A 17,721-nucleotide genomic window follows, 5' to 3' on the forward strand; every position below is an offset into this window, starting at 1 on the left:
CTTACCTGGGATTATTTCAATTAGCAAAGTTAAATGCTCGATTCCATGTTCCCAAATTGGTACAGCTAAATTATACGTATCATCTAATAAAGCTTTCTTCGTGACAAAAGAGAACTTGATTGAATATTTGAGGTTAGTTCTTTATTTTCACCTAAATAGTCATTATTGCCGTAGAGGATTATTTAGAATACAGTTCTCTTACGCCCATACAGCGAATAGATTGCCATAGGATGCATTTATAATTCGTTAGCTATAGATATGTAAATAAGGTATTTTTTCCCCACAACTATTACGCTTTACTGTTCTTTCTCATCGTTGCAGAATTCAGAAATCTCTCTCTCTCTCTCTCTCTCTCTCTCTCTCTCTCTCTTCTCTCTCTCTCTCTTCTCTCTTACTCTCTCTCTCTCTCTCTCTCTCTCTCTCTCTATAATGTTAAGGATTCGGTAGTGAGTAGTTTGTCGCTGATGACACAAGAATAAGTAGAGAAATTACTTGTGATGAAGATAGGAACGCTCTACAAAGAGACCTTAACAAAGTATATGATTGGGCAGAGGTAAATAGGATGGTTATTTAACTCTGATAAATTTGAATCAATAAAAATTATGGAGACAGAGAAGGAAAGCTATATGCATATAGGGGACCTAATAATGAGACAATCACAAATAAGGAAGCAGTTAAAGACCTTGGTGTGATGATGAATAGGAACATGTTATGCAATGATCAAATAGCAATTCTGTTGGCAAAATGTAAAGCAAAAAGGGAATGTTGTTACGGCACTTCAAAAACCAAGAAAAAGGCTGAACACATGATTATGCTTTATAAAACATATGTTCGTAGTCCACTTGAATATTGCAATATGATATGGTACCCACACTATCAAAAGGATATTGCACAATAGAGAGTGTACAAGGTCCTTTACAGCTAGAATAGAAGAAGTTAAGGACCTAGACTACTGGGAAAGACTACAATCCTTAAATTATATAGTCTAGAAAGGAGAAGAGAACGCTACATGATAATTCAGGCATGGAAACAGATAGAAGGAATAACAGAAAATATCATGGAACTAAAAATATCAGAAAGAGCAAGCAGAGGTAGATTAATAGTGCCCAAAACTATACCAGGAAAAATAAGGAAGCACACAGAACCTTAATCCACTACGCACCAGCATCGATAATGCAGCGTCTATTCAATGCGTTGCCAGCTCATCTGAGGAATATATCAGGAGTGAGCGTAGATGTGTTTAAGAATAAGCTCGACAAATATCTAAACTGCATCCCAGACCATCCAAGATTGGAAGATGCAAAATATACCGGAAGATGTACTAGCAACTCTCTGGTAGACATTAGAGGCGCCTCACACTGAGGGACCTGGGGCAACCCGATTGATTGATTGATTGATTGTGAGTTATCTGGCGTCACAACTACCAGGGTCACCGACGCCGTGGGGCAACCCGAACGAACTGTAAGGTCTGTAAGGTAAGGTCTCTCTCTCTCTCTCTCTCTCTCTCTCTCTTCTCTCTCTCTTATAATCAAGTACACACAAAATGCAGACAAGTACTTCGAGACGATTACTCGTTTGTAAGCACTGAATTCCTAGTGCATTCTTATGCACATTTTTTTGTTATCAAACATTTTCCTAAATAAGTATTTTTATACTCGTATATATCTTTAGCCGTAAATTTTACTATCAGTAAAAATACTCATATACTCTATGTCAATGACATCACAAACAATATAATTATTTTACAGATAAAATGGTCCTTTTTTTTTAGCATAAACGAGAACTCTTGAACTGGAACTTATCCATTAAGAGCTGGTTTTTTTATGGCTAAGGTTGAGGTTTTCCCTTTTTAGATAACTTTTAATTTATTTATTTACTCATTTATTTATTTATGTATTTATTTTTACTTAGCCTCTTGACTAATTGCAGAGATATTTCATTTCATTTGCATTTTCAATTCACACACACACACACACATATATATCTATATATATATATATATATATATATATGTATATAATATATACATATACATATATATACATATATATATATATATATATATCTATATATAATTCTATATATATATATTTATATATATATATATATATATATAATATGCTGCGTAAGTGTAGTTAATGAATAAGTCACTGCAAATATTACGTGATATGGTGTAATTCTCTTTGATTTCTTTTTCCTTCAAAATCAAGATATTCTAGAATATTTTTATATTTATATATATATATATATATATATATATATATATATATATATATAATATATATATATATATATATATATATATTACATTTGAGCTAATTATATACGAGCTAATTAAGAGAATACATGTTTCGAACATTATAGAAAATAATATAACCCGAGCCTTTAAATATATAAAAAGCGTTAGGAAATATTTTTTCAATAACTATTTTTCAAAATTTCCAAATCACTTATATCTGCCAAAGTAGCGTTCACGTCTTTAAATAAATGAAATACAATTTCACTGGGGAAAACTATGCAGCACTTAAAAATGTATTAATAAACTTCAGAATATCAATACGCAACACAAATTTGATCAATTTCATCGACTCGGATGAAAAGGTTCGTCAGAGAAAAAGGGACTTAGGAGTTGGCGCGTCTCTAAAGACGAATCTCCCGTCATTTCTCACGTGAGAACGCCCTTAAGACCCGAGATCCCTGCGTTGTTTACATTCCGAAGTCGTGTGACTGAATAGTGTGATTTTCCAACATACCTTCGCGTTGAGGCGAGGGGGTGATGAATTCCAGTTAAATAGGTGGTTAATATTGAGATCATTCTAAATTCAGTTAAATTAAGTTGTTAAGTCGATATTTATTAGTGTAAATAAATCATGATTTTCCAGCATTCCTTCACTTACAGGCGACGAGTTGAATTCCAGTTAAATCAAAGGTTAATTTATGTTGAGATAATTCTAAATGTAAGTGGAATTCAGTTCACTTGTAGCTATGATTTTCCTTTTTTTTCTCTTTTTCTTTTTCACTTAGTGGCGATAAGGTGAATTCATGTAAGTTAAATTCAGTTAACTCGTAAACTTGTTATCTCAGTGTAAAATTGAAATTTATTTCAATGTAAAATTGAAATCTATTACAATGTAAAATTAAAATTTATTACAATGTAAAATTGAAAATTATTTCAATGCAAAATTGAAATCTATTTCAATGTAAAACTGGAATTCAATTCGATGTAAAATTTAAATTTATTTCGATGTAAAACTGAAATTCATTTCGATGTAAAATTGAAATTTATTTTGATGTAGAATGGAAATTCATTTCGATGTAAAATTGAAATTTATTTCGAAGCAAAATTGAAATCTATTTCAATGTAAAATTGAAATCTATTTCAATGTAAAATTGAAATCTATTTCAATGAAAAATTGAAATTTATTTCGATGTAAAATTTAAATTTGGTTAAACGTAAAATAAAAATGTATAACTGTAATTAAAGACATGATTTTCCAACATCGCTTCACTTGGAGAGGAGGATTTGAATTAAAGTTGAATCATAGGTTAATTTCTGTTGAGATAAACCTAAATGTTCCTTTAAATTAACATATAGATATGTAAAATTGAATTTTTGTATTTCAATGTAAAATCGAAATTTATTTTTGTGATCAAACCATGATTTTCTAACATTAATTTACACTTGGGACGAGGAGGTGAATTCGAGTTATACCAAAAGTTATGCCGAGTTGAACCTAAAGGTTAGTTTAAAGTAATGCGTAGATGTTATTTCAGTTTTAAATTAAAATCTGTTATTTCAACGTAAAATTAAAATCCATTACTATGAATAAAAACATGATTTTCCTACATTTACTCACTTAGTGGCGAGGATTTGAATTCAAGTTAAATCAAAGTTTAATTTATGTTAAGTTAAACGTAAATGATAGTTTAAATTAACACGTAGATGTGTTATTTCTATGGAAAATTTTGTATCACCATTATGAATAAACCAGATTTTCCAACATTCCTTTACGCAGTGACGGAGAGGTGAATTTGGGTTAGATTAAATGTTATTTTGTTATGATAAAATAAATCTAGTTAATTTCAATTAACTCTAAACATATTCCAATGTAAAATCGAAATTTATTAGTTTGATTTAAACCACGATTTTCCATCCTTCCTTCACTTATTGACGAGGAGACGAAATCGAGTACTGGTTAATTTAGGTTAATTTATTTTCAGTTCAATCTCAATGTAAGTTAAATTGAATTAACTCGTAGTTAACATATTTCTGTGTTAATCGAAGTTTTTTCATATGTTATGGAAAGGAAAATGAAAGCTGAGATAAATCAGTATCTTAAATGTTGAAATAAACGTAAAGGAAAGTTACATTGAATTAACTTGTAGCTATGGCTATTTCAATGTTAAATCGACGTTTAGTGGTGTCAAATTAACTTAAGAGGTAAGTTAAACTCAAATTTAGCTCGTTGCCAAGTAGTAAAGAAACTGACCTAAAACGCATATAATTTATACAATGTATAAAATATCACATGAAAAAAACGTGAATGTAAAATAATATAGTTCGACGTGCCATTTTCAAAAACAGATACAAGTGTCACTTATACAATCTGAAGTCATTCATCTTGAATGTATGCAGTTTTTACAAATGTATAAAATGCCGAATAAAAGACGTAAATGTAAATTAGTTACGTATAACTTTAGCAAAACCGATGAGTGTCACTTTCGCGAACAAACCCCACTAAATCAATGGACACCACTTCGGTGTTCAGCTAACTCAGGTAAAATGACGATAAGAATTTGTGGCAGAAAATAAATATCTTTCGAGCTAATGCAATGAATACTCCGTCGCTGTTGTCTGAGAATTTAATATGATTTGTACCGAAATATAATTCGTCAGTTTGGTTCTAAATCATTTTTCGTCTGATAATGAATGAGTGTTAAAATTTTGGATTAAATTTAAATCACGTTCGTAAATTTTCGCTTTGAATGGTTTGGGCGTGACAAAAATAATAAATATAATAATAAAAATAAAAATAATTGAAGTTATATCCAAACAGTATTTTATCAATATAAATATCCTCTAATCTTATTTCACGTTTGCAGTCAAAAAATCTAAAGTTTTCATTTTTCGTGAATATCTGATAAAATCGCAAAACAGTAAATTAAGTATTATTAAGTTTATAAAATGAACTTTATGTTAATTGGTAAATTGTAGCAATTGATGATTTCATCTTATGTCGACAGTGGGGAGATAAAATTGAAAGATTTTATATATGTATGTGTAAGTATAGAAATGTGTGTATATATATTGATGACATAGTAATCCACTTACTTTCAGAATTTACCCGAACTCCCAGACTTAATCATTCCACGTTTCCTTCAGAAAAAACTACAAATTTCTCCAGCACTCAGTTAGACAAGCTTATCAAATAGCCCATAATGGCTAACTCTCTCTCTCTACACACGGAGAAAAAACGAACAATCTTTCTTCACTCCGAGATAAAGCTCTAAATTCGTCCCAAACTCTCGCGCAAAGTTTCTCAGAAGAGGATCTGAAAGTCCTCACGGAGCGCCTCGTCGCAGAGGTGCGCACTCTATACCTGCCCGATGGAGACTGACTCTCAGCCAGCGTAAGCGTAGAGTTAAATGGGAAACTTGGCAACCGGTACCACGGGCTATCTGGTGTTGTCGGCAGGCGGTTTATCAATATGAGGGGCAACCGGGACTCCCCCGCGCCCCCTTAACCCACCCAGCCCCTAAACCCCCGTGTTGATATAAGCGGATTTGCATTGAAGCAATTGAAATTGCTTGTGTTATTTGCAAGGTAAACTGGAGGCAGATCTGTTATTTCAAATATAAGTATTTTCATATAAAGGGAGACTCTTGATTGTGGGTTGGATTAAGAATTGGCCTCGCTAGTGTATATATATATATATATATATATATATATATATATATATATATATATATGATATATATATATATATATATATATCGCTCCCCTCTATTAGTTTCTTTTCATAGAGACTGCAGGATATTACTCAGCAATACATAGAGAAATATCACATTTGAAAAACTTTTGTTTCATATTTATTCACAGAAATTTTCAAACTAAGGCTACGGTGACCTATATCCTTGTAACGTAACTTTTATAAACATTTCAAATTAAGCAGCATTCAAAAGAAGCATAAAAATTAAAAGTGAAAGTCAAAATAAAAATTTAAATTAAAAATAAAAAAAACTTAAAAATAAAAAAAATAAATCCCATTACAGCTCCACGAATTCGGAAAAAATATAGTAATCCTGGCAGGGGGATTATTTTTCCGGGGGCGTGGGTGGGTGTTGGGGCGGGGGTGGAGGGGGAGGGGTGTCGAATTCATCAGCGGAAGAACGCGATTCATATTTAATCAGTGATGAATCTGCAATGACCTCCATTTACCTGAGCAATCAGGCCGAATAAACAATCGTGCAAATTTTGCACCAGGTGAAGGAAGGCGAGGAATTATTCCATGCATTCCTGTAAAGGTTGCCAGGTAAGGCTGGCACTACTCGGCTGGGACTAGCTGAGACTTAGCTGGGACTCACCTGGGACTCTTAAAGACTCACCTGGGACTCTTTAAGACTCACCTGGAACTCTTTAAGATCTCGCCTGGGACTTTCTTAAGACTCACCTAGAACTCTAAGGACTACCGGAAACTCTTTTTAAAGACTCGCCTGGGACTTTCTTAGACGTACCTAGGACTCTGGATCCACCTGGGACTTTGTTGACCCACCTGGGACTCTGAGACCCACCTGGGACTTTGAGACCCACCTGGGACTCTTAAGACTCACCTGAGAGACTGAGACTAACCTGGGACTAACCTGGGACTCACCTGGGACTCACCGAGACTTACCTGGGACTCACCCGGGACTCACAGAGACTTACCTGGGACTCATCTGGGACTGCAAACCCCCCTGGGACTCACCAGAGATTCACCTGAAATTTATCTGGGACTCACTTGAGACTCGCTGAGACTCTGAGACTCACCTGGGACTCTGAGACTGCAAACTCACCTGAGATTCCCCTGATTTACCTGTAAACACGTCCAGGTAAGGCTGGCACTACTCATCGGAGACTCTTCTGAGGTTTATCTGGGCGTCGCCTGAGATTCACCCTGGGACTCGCCTGAGACTCGCCTAGGACTCACTTAAGACTGACCGAGACTTGCCTCGGACTCGCTGAGACTAATCGAGACTCGCCTGGGAGTACTTGGAGGCTTTGATGGAAACTGCGGAAACCGAAGACTTAATTAATCAGTTTTGGGAAAGAGCTTGAAGAGAGAGAGAGAGAGAGAGAGAGAGAGAGAGAGAGAGAGAGAGAGAGAGAGAGAGAGAGAGAGAGAGAGAGAGAGAAATCTGGTGAATTTAAGAACCCACGAACATGTGGTCCCTAATGTGTACTGGAAAATGATGGTTGGTTAAGGTCGTTTAGTTGAGGTGTCACACATTCAGTCAAAACTCAAGGTAAACATCTGCAGTAACCGATGATACCTCGAAGAATAATGGGACAATGATTCGATTGCACATTGGCTATCTCGGTGAAGTTCCCTAGTCACAAGGGGATGTTCTGTTCCCCAGATTCTTAACATTGTGTGTCCATATTTCCCTGAAACGCGAAAGGTTGATTTTTCACTAAAACTCGGTTGAAGAACGTTTTATCCTCGGCCATTCGTTCCAGCATGTCAACGGCAAACTCTTTTCGTCTTGGGTTATCATTTGGCATAATTGACTGTATGAGGTTCTGCTTGGGACAGTACAATTGCAAGTTCTTGTATAGGACTTCGTGCACTGTTGAACGTAGTAGCTGTAAGTGTCTGGCAGCAGTACGGGAGGACTTTGTAGTAAAACGATCAAAGGTTTGTCTTACACGATCGGTGTTTTCCCCGGGAGTTCTTGGTCGTCCACTCCTTCCTTTATCCAAACACTATCGCTGTCTCCATATTTTTCTCGTGCCATGCACGAATTGACTTACGTGACGGCGTATCTCTGTCATACTTAGTTCCGTAGTTTAGCTGGGTCTGCGTATCTTTTGTTTCAGTAAACCATGACAAACTGCCATTTTTTTAGGGGTACACTTAACAGTACCTCTTTCATCAACAGGGTACCTGAAATACAAAATTGCTAAGTGATAAAAACTTGGACAACTGCTGAGTACATAAATCAAATCTGGATAAAATATCTCATCAGTGGCTTTGTAAAATATTTTTTATTCTGTAAAGAGACTTTATTGAGATATATATATATATATATATATATATATATATATATATATATATCTATATATATATATATATATATATATATATATATTACATACATACTTACATAGCCTTAAATATCCTTAAATCCACTGTAAGTGAAACAGGGACTTGGAACAAGTATTTTTGTAGTATATTCTACGAAAGTACTTGCTCCACGTCCGTGTTTCACTTACGTTTTTACCGTGGATTTAAGGATTATATATATTGTATATATGTATATATATATATATATATATATATATATATATATATATACTATATATATATATATATATACATATAATATATATTTGTATATATATATATAATATATATATATATATATATATGTTATGGTATGTATGTATGTACACGCACACATACTTTTAATTACCTCTAAACCTGTAGATACAACTCTAAAATCTTCAAAATATACAATAGTATCACAAGCCTTATAGCAGTGGTCCCTTATGGCTGAACGCAAACACTTTTGCAACGGTAATTTTTTTCTTGAGACATTTCCTCATACAGATAAACAAAGAAACATTCCTGAAGCGTGATTTTTGGGGAATGAATCTGCCAAGATTCTTTTTCCTTTGCATTATCAGTAATCATCAATCAAAGTCTGAATATCTCCCACCACAAAGATAACAATATTCTCTCGACTGCCATCTGTCATTCACACAAATCATTCTCGGTGATTTATTGAGGACCGTCTCTTTGTTCAGCGTTTAATTTGTAATCGAGTTATTAAGAATGACTCGCGGTAACATGAGACATGGAATGGAGAAACAGAATCCACAGTTGTGTATGGGTGGAAATATATTTTAAAATAAATCTTTACAGAGAGCTTTTAGGAATAGCATATTTATGCGCAAACATGACTAGATTTGTTTCTCCATAATTACTGTTCCTTTGTGTGATTTTTTAAATGCATATATTATGTTTTTCTTCGTAGATGAAGCAGATAAGTCAGGAAATAGACAGCCCTTTTCATTCACAAAAATATCCCTGGATACGTAAACTTAATCTTATCTCCAACAATATATTTTGAGATAAACTTTATAAACATTACAGATATAGGTACAAAATTATACAGAATTATGATTTGTACAAAGATTATGGTATCATCTTAAAAGTCACGGATACTCGACTCTGATTATATCAAGCGTTCATTAGTCAGTTATATGAAATGTCATGAAAAATGCCACGTTATTTTAAAATGTCACAAGCATTCCTGTCAAAACATTTCATTAGATGAATTTGTATTTAGGATATATATACTTAAAGAAATGCTTTCTCTTAAGGTTAGATCCCCATCTTATCCTCAGAAATGAGCACATTTATTACCTGTTATAAAACTAAGACATAAGGAGTCCAATATAAGATGCGTGAAGTTTCTGATGAATATCTAAGTATCTAACACTCACTAATTAGAAGCGAATGCCTTTGTTTAACGAGTATAGATTAATACCATATTTTGTCTATTTTATTTCCTCCTTAATGACCTCTGTTTGGTGTTTAAATCATCATCATCATCATCATCACAAGTTTTATTACTACTACTACTACTACTACTACTACTACTACTACTACTACTACTACTACTACTATTATTATTATTATTATTATTATTATTATTATTATTCAGAGGATGAGCCCTATTCATATGAAACAATGCTGCAGGCACCATTGCCCTGAAATTCAAGCTTCCAAAGAATATGTTGTGCATCAGAAAAAAATAACAGAAGGTAATGGGAAAAATAAAAAAGGAATTACTTATTTTTTTATTAACAAATCAATAAATAAGCAAAGAAATAATTGAGCGCTTGTGTACACAACTAACATATGCAAATAATTTGAAAAATCTTAAATTATCCATCAGAACTTTTTTTTAGTTTAAGTTCCTTTGTTATTTTTCTTTCATGGTTTATTCCTCGCTTTTCAATTTCCTTTTTTGTACTGGGCTAATTTAGGTTTTAGGGCCTTTTGTTGTAAGAACCATAATTAAAGCAGAGTATGTTATAAACAGCTTCGAGGATATGATTTTTGAAAATATCAGTAGGTAATTCTTGCATGGCTTCCTGAACTAAAACTTTCCAACATTTTTCTGGTCCGTTTGATTCCTTTATATTATTATATTTTCTTACATTCACAAAATCTATTATTAGGGATAAAATTAATTTTCTGAAAGTATATACGGTCATCTCCCGTAGGGTGGTGGTGTCGTCAGTGCGCCTCACGAGGTGCAATTTAGGCTGTCTAATATTTTTTGCAACCCTCTCCTAATTGTTTCATAGTGTACCATTCAAACCTTTTTACTCTCAATTTCCCGTTCATTGGTGAATGATCTCACGTGTCCCAGGTCTTGGCCTTTGTCCTGAATACTATTTTCAATTCTTTCCATATACAGTTAACCTCTAACTACGATTATTATTCATTTTAATCATTGTTTCCTTGTTCCCCTCCGTACGAAATCAAGAAGATCATCTATCTAAGTTGGAACAGACAAGCCATAGAAAACGGGCTTTTAACAGAAAACGAGCTCGGATTACAGAGGCTAAAGACTAACGCTTAAAACTTAGCGAATACATTTTTGGGAATAAATTTCTGCTAAACTATTCGACTCCAGACAGGCAATTCGTTTCTCCCTTCCGGTATCGTTATAAATATCAAAACTTCCGAAATCTCGGTCGGTGTAACAGCTGCGTGCTTTTGTTTATAGGGAAATGATTACCTTATCAAGGCTTCCTGAAGCTTATGTTTTATAGGGAAATGATTACCTTATCAAGGCTTCCTGAAGCTAAGTATATCTTATCTTTTCATGTTTTAAATAGTGATAAATATTCTCATGTTTCTTTATTTGTTTATTGAGGATGATTCGTCGCCATCAAGTGTATTTTTTTTATTGTTAAGTAATATGAAAAATTAATATATATTAGTAGCTGCTTATATGATTTAGACAAAACTATTTTTCTTTCACTATATATATATATATATATATATATATATATATATATATATATATATATATATATATATATATATATATATATATATATATAGTGAGCATTAATATATATATATATATATATATATATATATATATATATATATATATATATATATATAAATATATATATATATTATATATATATATATATAGTATATATTTATATATATATATATAATGGGTGTGTGTGTGTGTGTATGGGTGTGTATGGTTGTGTTTGCAAGCTTGCATAGATAGGTGAAAGGACGCAGACTACGCGTATTATTTAAATTTTTTAAATACAAATAATGCAATCTGAATGCAGCAAAGTTGCCAATTCGCATTTTCCGTCAGTTTAGCTATTTACTCCAGTACGGAAAAAGTCTCCGCACAGTCTGTGCTCTGAATTAGCAAGTAATTGTTTGGTGCTGAATACTATAGCAACCTTTTTTAGTTATTTTATGGTACTCTCAATTATCTACTCGCTCAAATGCTCTATTGTTCAGTGAATTAATATTAAACATGGAAATGGATGTAAGTTAATACCGCTCTTAGTTATGTATGTATTTTAACTAAATCACCGAATATGAACCGCTAAATTTAGGTACAATATTATTTCATGAGGGCTAAATGCGTTTCCCACTGAAATATTTCACGTTTTATGAAAATATTAACGAACGAGTTGCATCTAGTTGCAAACGGACCTCTAATATTGAGTAGAATATTAACGCTTGGGAAAGCCAACTTTTATTATTTTAACGTTTGGATCAATCTCATTATTATTATCGCTTACTCCGGGAGTAAGCCTACAAACTACTTTGTTGTTAATGTTGTTTTGGGGGTTAGGAAAGGTTTATAGAGAAGCCTAAAAAGGTCTGAAAAAGGTGTTTCGCGTTGAGTTAAAGATACAGGAATTTTAGGATATGATATTTATGATTTATTTGTTAGAATGAAAATGTAAAATGTAAATAATGTGCATGTTAAACAGTGACCGAATGATTACCTCAGATAAAATAAAACTTATTTATTTTAATTTTCGTTGGTGAAACAAGGCTCTATTTGACCGTAGATTTTAGGACATTTTAATTTACGTACAATTAGGAATATGTCTACAATTTATATCGAGGGGGGAAAATCTTGCACGCGTCTCCAGTAAGCTGGAGGTCGAATCACGACTTGTTTCAGTTGACGTAACTTATTCACAAGGAACAAGCTCACCAAAGGAGCCATTGACTTGAAATTCAAGCTTCCAAAGAATATGTGGTTCAACCTCCCACCTGCAACCAGTAACTGATTATGATGCAGTCAGTGATTTTTCACCGCCATGGGGGAGGCGCAAACCCGTGAAATCTGAGCAGCATGCCACGACACTTACCACTGTACCAGCGAGTGATGAAGTTTTTTACAACAGATATGAATTCAAGCTAATTGCCTTTTTCCTGAGTATGCAAGGTGAACAGTTTACAGAAGCATATTTTATATTTATTTATGAAATTTAAGCTGCCAAACGAAGCACTTGGGCCATTCTCGCTTTACCGCTCAAGACAGTGAAAAGAGAGAGTTTGAGTGGTTGGACAGCAAAATTTATAGATCCAAAAGAATATTAAACAGGTGAAGTACGAGTGTCTGAAGGTTGAACTTGGAGAAACCCCCGCAGTTACACCAAGATGTAATAGCTAGAGAGGTTGGACAGCAAAATTAAAGGAAAGGAAGTTGAAATCGAGTCTGAAATAAAAGGTGCAAAAGTGGCTCTTAGAAGTCCTAAGTCCTATCCTGATATTCGTGTAGGGTGGTAGTGTCTTCAGTGAACCTCACGTGGTGCACTGCAAGCTCTTTAACTTAAGGTTCTTTGCAGCGTCCCATTGGCCACTAGCTGCAACGACCTTTCATTCATTTTACTGTACCTCCATTCATATTATCTCTTCCATCGTGCTATCCACCCTCTCCTGACACTTGTTTCATGGGGCAACTGCCTTTCAAACCTTTCTACCTTCAATTTCAGTTGCAGCGTTGAATAACCTCATAGGTCCCAGATAGAATCACATCTGTAGGGAGAAATTTATCAGTGTATATTCCATGATTCTAGTGCCCTTGATTTTCATCTATTTTTCCATCCGCCATACTAAGGAAGTTTCGTCTTCTGTCTTCTTTGCATTCTGTCTTGATATGCATTATTAATATCATTATTATTATTACATTTAATGATGAATGCTATTGCTGCATCAGCTGCATTGAATTTATATAGTTTTCTCAATTTTTTTCTAATAATTAATTTTTCAGGGTTACTGCATATTCCCAGTAACTCAACGATGTTCATTCCCGGCGCGGAAAATAGTCTCAAATTAAGGTATAATTTTATTAAAACCGAATACACTCTTTATTAGTCACACAGTACCGCCAGCATTTTGCCGAGATGTAACCAGGTACCGGTACCTTTCCCTGAAAAAAAGCGGATGGCAAATCTTAACAACTAACCATACAACTTCCTTGAAAATGATCTCACTATGGTTTCCACACCTAAATCTAGAGAAGCAGTAACCTAACCTAACCAAACCCAACCTAACCTAACCTAACCTAACCTAAACTAGGGGCATGGCAAAAAAAAACCGGAGCTGGTGCAATACTGGTATAAATCACAGGAATTTACCTACCGCCAATGGTAACTGAAATCTGGTGGGCATTGTCCGTAGGGTTTTAGATCTTCTGTATCGACCCGTTTGTTTGAATACCAGTTATTGGTGTGTGTCCTGCTAAGAAGAACAGATAGTTCAAGCCCTTCTTAGGAGGGCTTTGATGGTAATGGGGCTATTATCTTGAAGGACACTTGACTTCTCTATCGCCGTTTAGGCAGTTTTTTTACATATATGAGATGAACACTGTTCATCATCGACCAGGCCTGTGAAGGTCGTTGACTTGAAATTCAAGCTTCCAAAGAATCTGGTGCTCATTTGGAAGAAGTAGGAGACGGTAACAGGAAATACAGAAAGAAGAAATCAGTCATTAGGAAATAAAAAACTAAACTATGAAATTAATTAAAAAAAAAATAGGTAAAAATGTAAGTAAATTGTCAAAACATAAAATTAGTGTTATTATTATTAAAGTTATTGTTACTCCTCTTATTATAATAACCTTGGATAAATAACAAAATCAAAGAGGAGGATTCAAAGCTCCCTTAATTAATATATGCTGCTATTCCATGTGTTATGATAAAAAAGGAATCCATCAGGGGGCCTGTGTAATCTAAAGAAAAATTTGCTTTTACTAAACCACGCACAAGTATACAAGATTTATATTTCATTTGTAAATAGCACAAATAACCCGTGGTTTTATTGTTTGAGCTGTCAAAAGTACAAATTACTTTTGCTAAAGAAATACTAATATACAGCCAAAATGATTATATATCTCTGACTTTATTGTTATAGTTGTTATTCCACTTGTTATAATAACCTCGAATTAACAAGAGAGAAAAAACATTTAACCAAGTATTCTTATGTAATAAAACAAATAAATTTTACAAATGAACATACAAACATACAGCCAAAATTGATACTATATTCACAAAGACCATAACGGCTAGTTATATTATCGTTATTGTAGTTTTTTGCTCTTGTTATGGTAACCTTGAACGAATGACAAAAAACGAATATGTCAAAGCTCCCTTAATCAAAAGGAAATAAAATCACTTTTTGAATATAACAAGATAAATTAATGAGCCAATTTAACAATCCTCTCTTCGCCTACGATATGGGACGTGCAATATCACAGACCCAAACACACCAGGGCAAGGACACAATGGAATCGTGTTTTCATGAACTCGACCTACGTCGACCCCATTGTCGACAGCCATTGTCGACAGCCATTGTCGAATTCTCCCTCCCCCAATTAGGATAATGATGTTGACGCTCCGTAGCCACAGATTAAAGGATTCCGTTCTGGACTAGTTACGGATTTGACTTAAGGATTTGGGCCGAGGATTGATATGGTAGGTTTAGTGACGGATGTTAGGAATTGTATCGACGACGTCTTGCAAAGGCCTGATGTTTACGTTTGATATGTGATCAGTGAATGGGCGTTGGGTGTGGGTATTGTGTGAGTGTGTGTGTGTGGGTGGGTGGGCGTGAGTGTGTGTAGAGAGAGAGAGAGAGAGAGAGAGAGATTTCGTCATATACTGAACTTGACTGAGAGGGAGGGAGAGAGGAAGAGTGAGGTAGGGAGTGAAGGAGAGAGAGACGGGGAGTTTAGGGGATGTGAGTGGCATGGGAAGTAAGTGAGTGAGAGAATGAGAGAGAGTGAGAGAGAACAACTGTTTCGCCATAAACTAACTTTACTTTCCCAGAGAGAGAGAGAGAGAGAGAGAGAGAGAGAGAGAGAGAGAGCAACTGTTTCGGCTTAAACTAATTTTATAGTCCCAGAGAGAGACAGAGAGAGTAACTGTTTTGGCATCAACTAACTTTGCTTTCCCAGATGGAGAGAGAGAGAGAGAGAGAGAGAGAGAGAGAGAGAGAGACCTTACCTTACAGACCTTACAGTTCGTTCGGGTTGCCCCCAGGTCCGGCCCTCAGTGTGAGGCGCCTCTAATGTCTACCAGAGAGTTTGCTAGTACATCTTCCGGTATATTTTGCATCTTCCAATCTTGGATGGTCTGGGTTGGATGCAGTTTAGATATTTGTCGAGCTTATTCTTAAACACATCTACGCTCACTCCTGATATATTCCTCAGATGAGCTGGCAACGCATTGAATAGACCGCTGCATTATCGATGCTGGTGCGTAGTGATTAATGTTCTGTGTGCTTTCCTTATTTTTCCTGGTATAGTTTTGGGCACTATTAATCTACCTCTGCTTGCTCTTTCTGTATTTTTTAGTTCCATGATATTTTCTGTTATTCCTTCTATCTGTTTCCATGCCTGAATTATCATGTAGCGTTCTCTTCTCCTTTCTAGACTATATAATTTTAAGGATTGTAGTCTTTACCAGTAGTCTAGGTCCTTAACTTCTTCTATTCTAGCTGTAAAGGACCTTGTACACTCTCTATTTGTGCAATATCCTTTTGATAGTGTGGGTACCATATCATATTGCAATATTCAAGTGGACTACGAACATATGTTTTATAAAGCATAATCATGTGTTCAGCTTTTCTTGTTTTGAAGTGCCGTAACAATATTCCCATTTTTTGCTTTACATTTTGCCAACAGAATGGCTATTTGATCATTGCATAACATGTTCCTATTCATCATCACACCAAGGTCTTTAACTGCTTCCTTATTTGTGATTGTCTCATTATTAGGTCCCCCTATATGCATATAGCTCTCCTTCTCTGTCTCCATAATTTATTGATTCAAATTTATCAGAGTTTAAATACCATCCTATTTACCCTCTGCCCAATCATATACTTTGTTAAGGTCTCTTTGTAGAGCGTTCCTATCTTCATCACAAGTAATTTCTCTACTTATTCTTGTGTCATCAGCGAAACTACTCACTACCGAATCCTTAACATTACTGTCTATGTCTTCATCATAATAACAAACAATATTGCAGCTAGCACCGTACCTTGTGGCACACCGGCTATTACCTTGGTTTCATCCGATTTCTCATCGTTTGCAATAACTATCTGTTTTCTGTTGTGTAAAAATTCTTTTAACCATCTTCCGACTTTATCTACGATATTGTGTTTTTCTAATTTTCTTTGCTAATATATTATGGTCTACTTTGTCAAAAGCTTTTGCAAAGTCTAGATAAACCACTCTGTTTCATTTCCGCTTTTCATATTTTTGAATATGTTCTCACGGTGGACTAACAGTGGGTTTGTGTACTTTTCCGGGTACGAAACCGTGTTGTCCTATATTAAACAAATTATTTTTTTGATTAAATGTTTCATAATATTTTTCTTCATTACCCTTTCATACACTTTCATAATATGTGATGTTAGACTCACAGGCCTATAATTACTTGCCTCTAGTCTTGATCCACTTTTGAAAGTAGGGGTGATATATGCTAATTTGTGCTCATCATAAATCTTGCCTGTATCTACACTTTGTCTTAATAATATTGCAAGTGGCTTTGCGATAGAATGAACTACTTTTCTTTAACAAAATAGCAGGGACTCCATCCGGCCCTGCAGCAGCTCCACTTTTAATTTCATTATTGCCTGCACAATATCAGCTTCATTAATTTCTATGTCAGCTAAATATTCACTATTTTCGTCCTTACTTCTATATCATTATCTTCATTATCTATTCTAGGGGTGAATTCTCTCTTATATCGTTCTGCCAGTATGTTGCAAATTTCCTTTTTTTTTTCATTCGTTAATCTCCCTTCAATTCTCAGAGGGCTATTTCTATTCTTCTTTTATTCATCTTCTTCGCATATGAGTATAATAGTTTTTGGGGTTTTGCTTGATATTTAATAGGGTTTTTTCTTCCAAGTCCCGTTTTTTTCATTTTCTTTTGATT

At 34.5% G+C, this 17,721-nt stretch overlaps 2 protein-coding genes across 3 annotated transcripts in view; both read right to left on the bottom strand.

Moving 5' to 3' along the window:
* Window positions 1-5,635, bottom strand: part of LOC135219973 (putative carbonic anhydrase-like protein 1) — a 134,408-nt gene extending 128,773 nt beyond the window's left edge. The window contains exon 1 of one of the 2 annotated variants that reach the window (XM_064257224.1): window positions 5,333-5,629. The gene's annotated coding sequence lies outside the window, so the exon portion shown is untranslated. Of the gene's footprint in view, window positions 1-5,332 lie in introns of both variants that reach the window. The other variant, XM_064257225.1, reaches the window with a different exon arrangement.
* Window positions 1-17,721, bottom strand: part of LOC135219045 (uncharacterized) — a 101,778-nt gene that overhangs the window by 47,263 nt on the left and 36,794 nt on the right. The window lies entirely within an intron of this gene.

Source organism: Macrobrachium nipponense, chromosome 1 (genome assembly GCF_015104395.2).
Source record: "Macrobrachium nipponense isolate FS-2020 chromosome 1, ASM1510439v2, whole genome shotgun sequence".
Lineage (NCBI taxonomy): Eukaryota > Metazoa > Arthropoda > Malacostraca > Decapoda > Palaemonidae > Macrobrachium > Macrobrachium nipponense.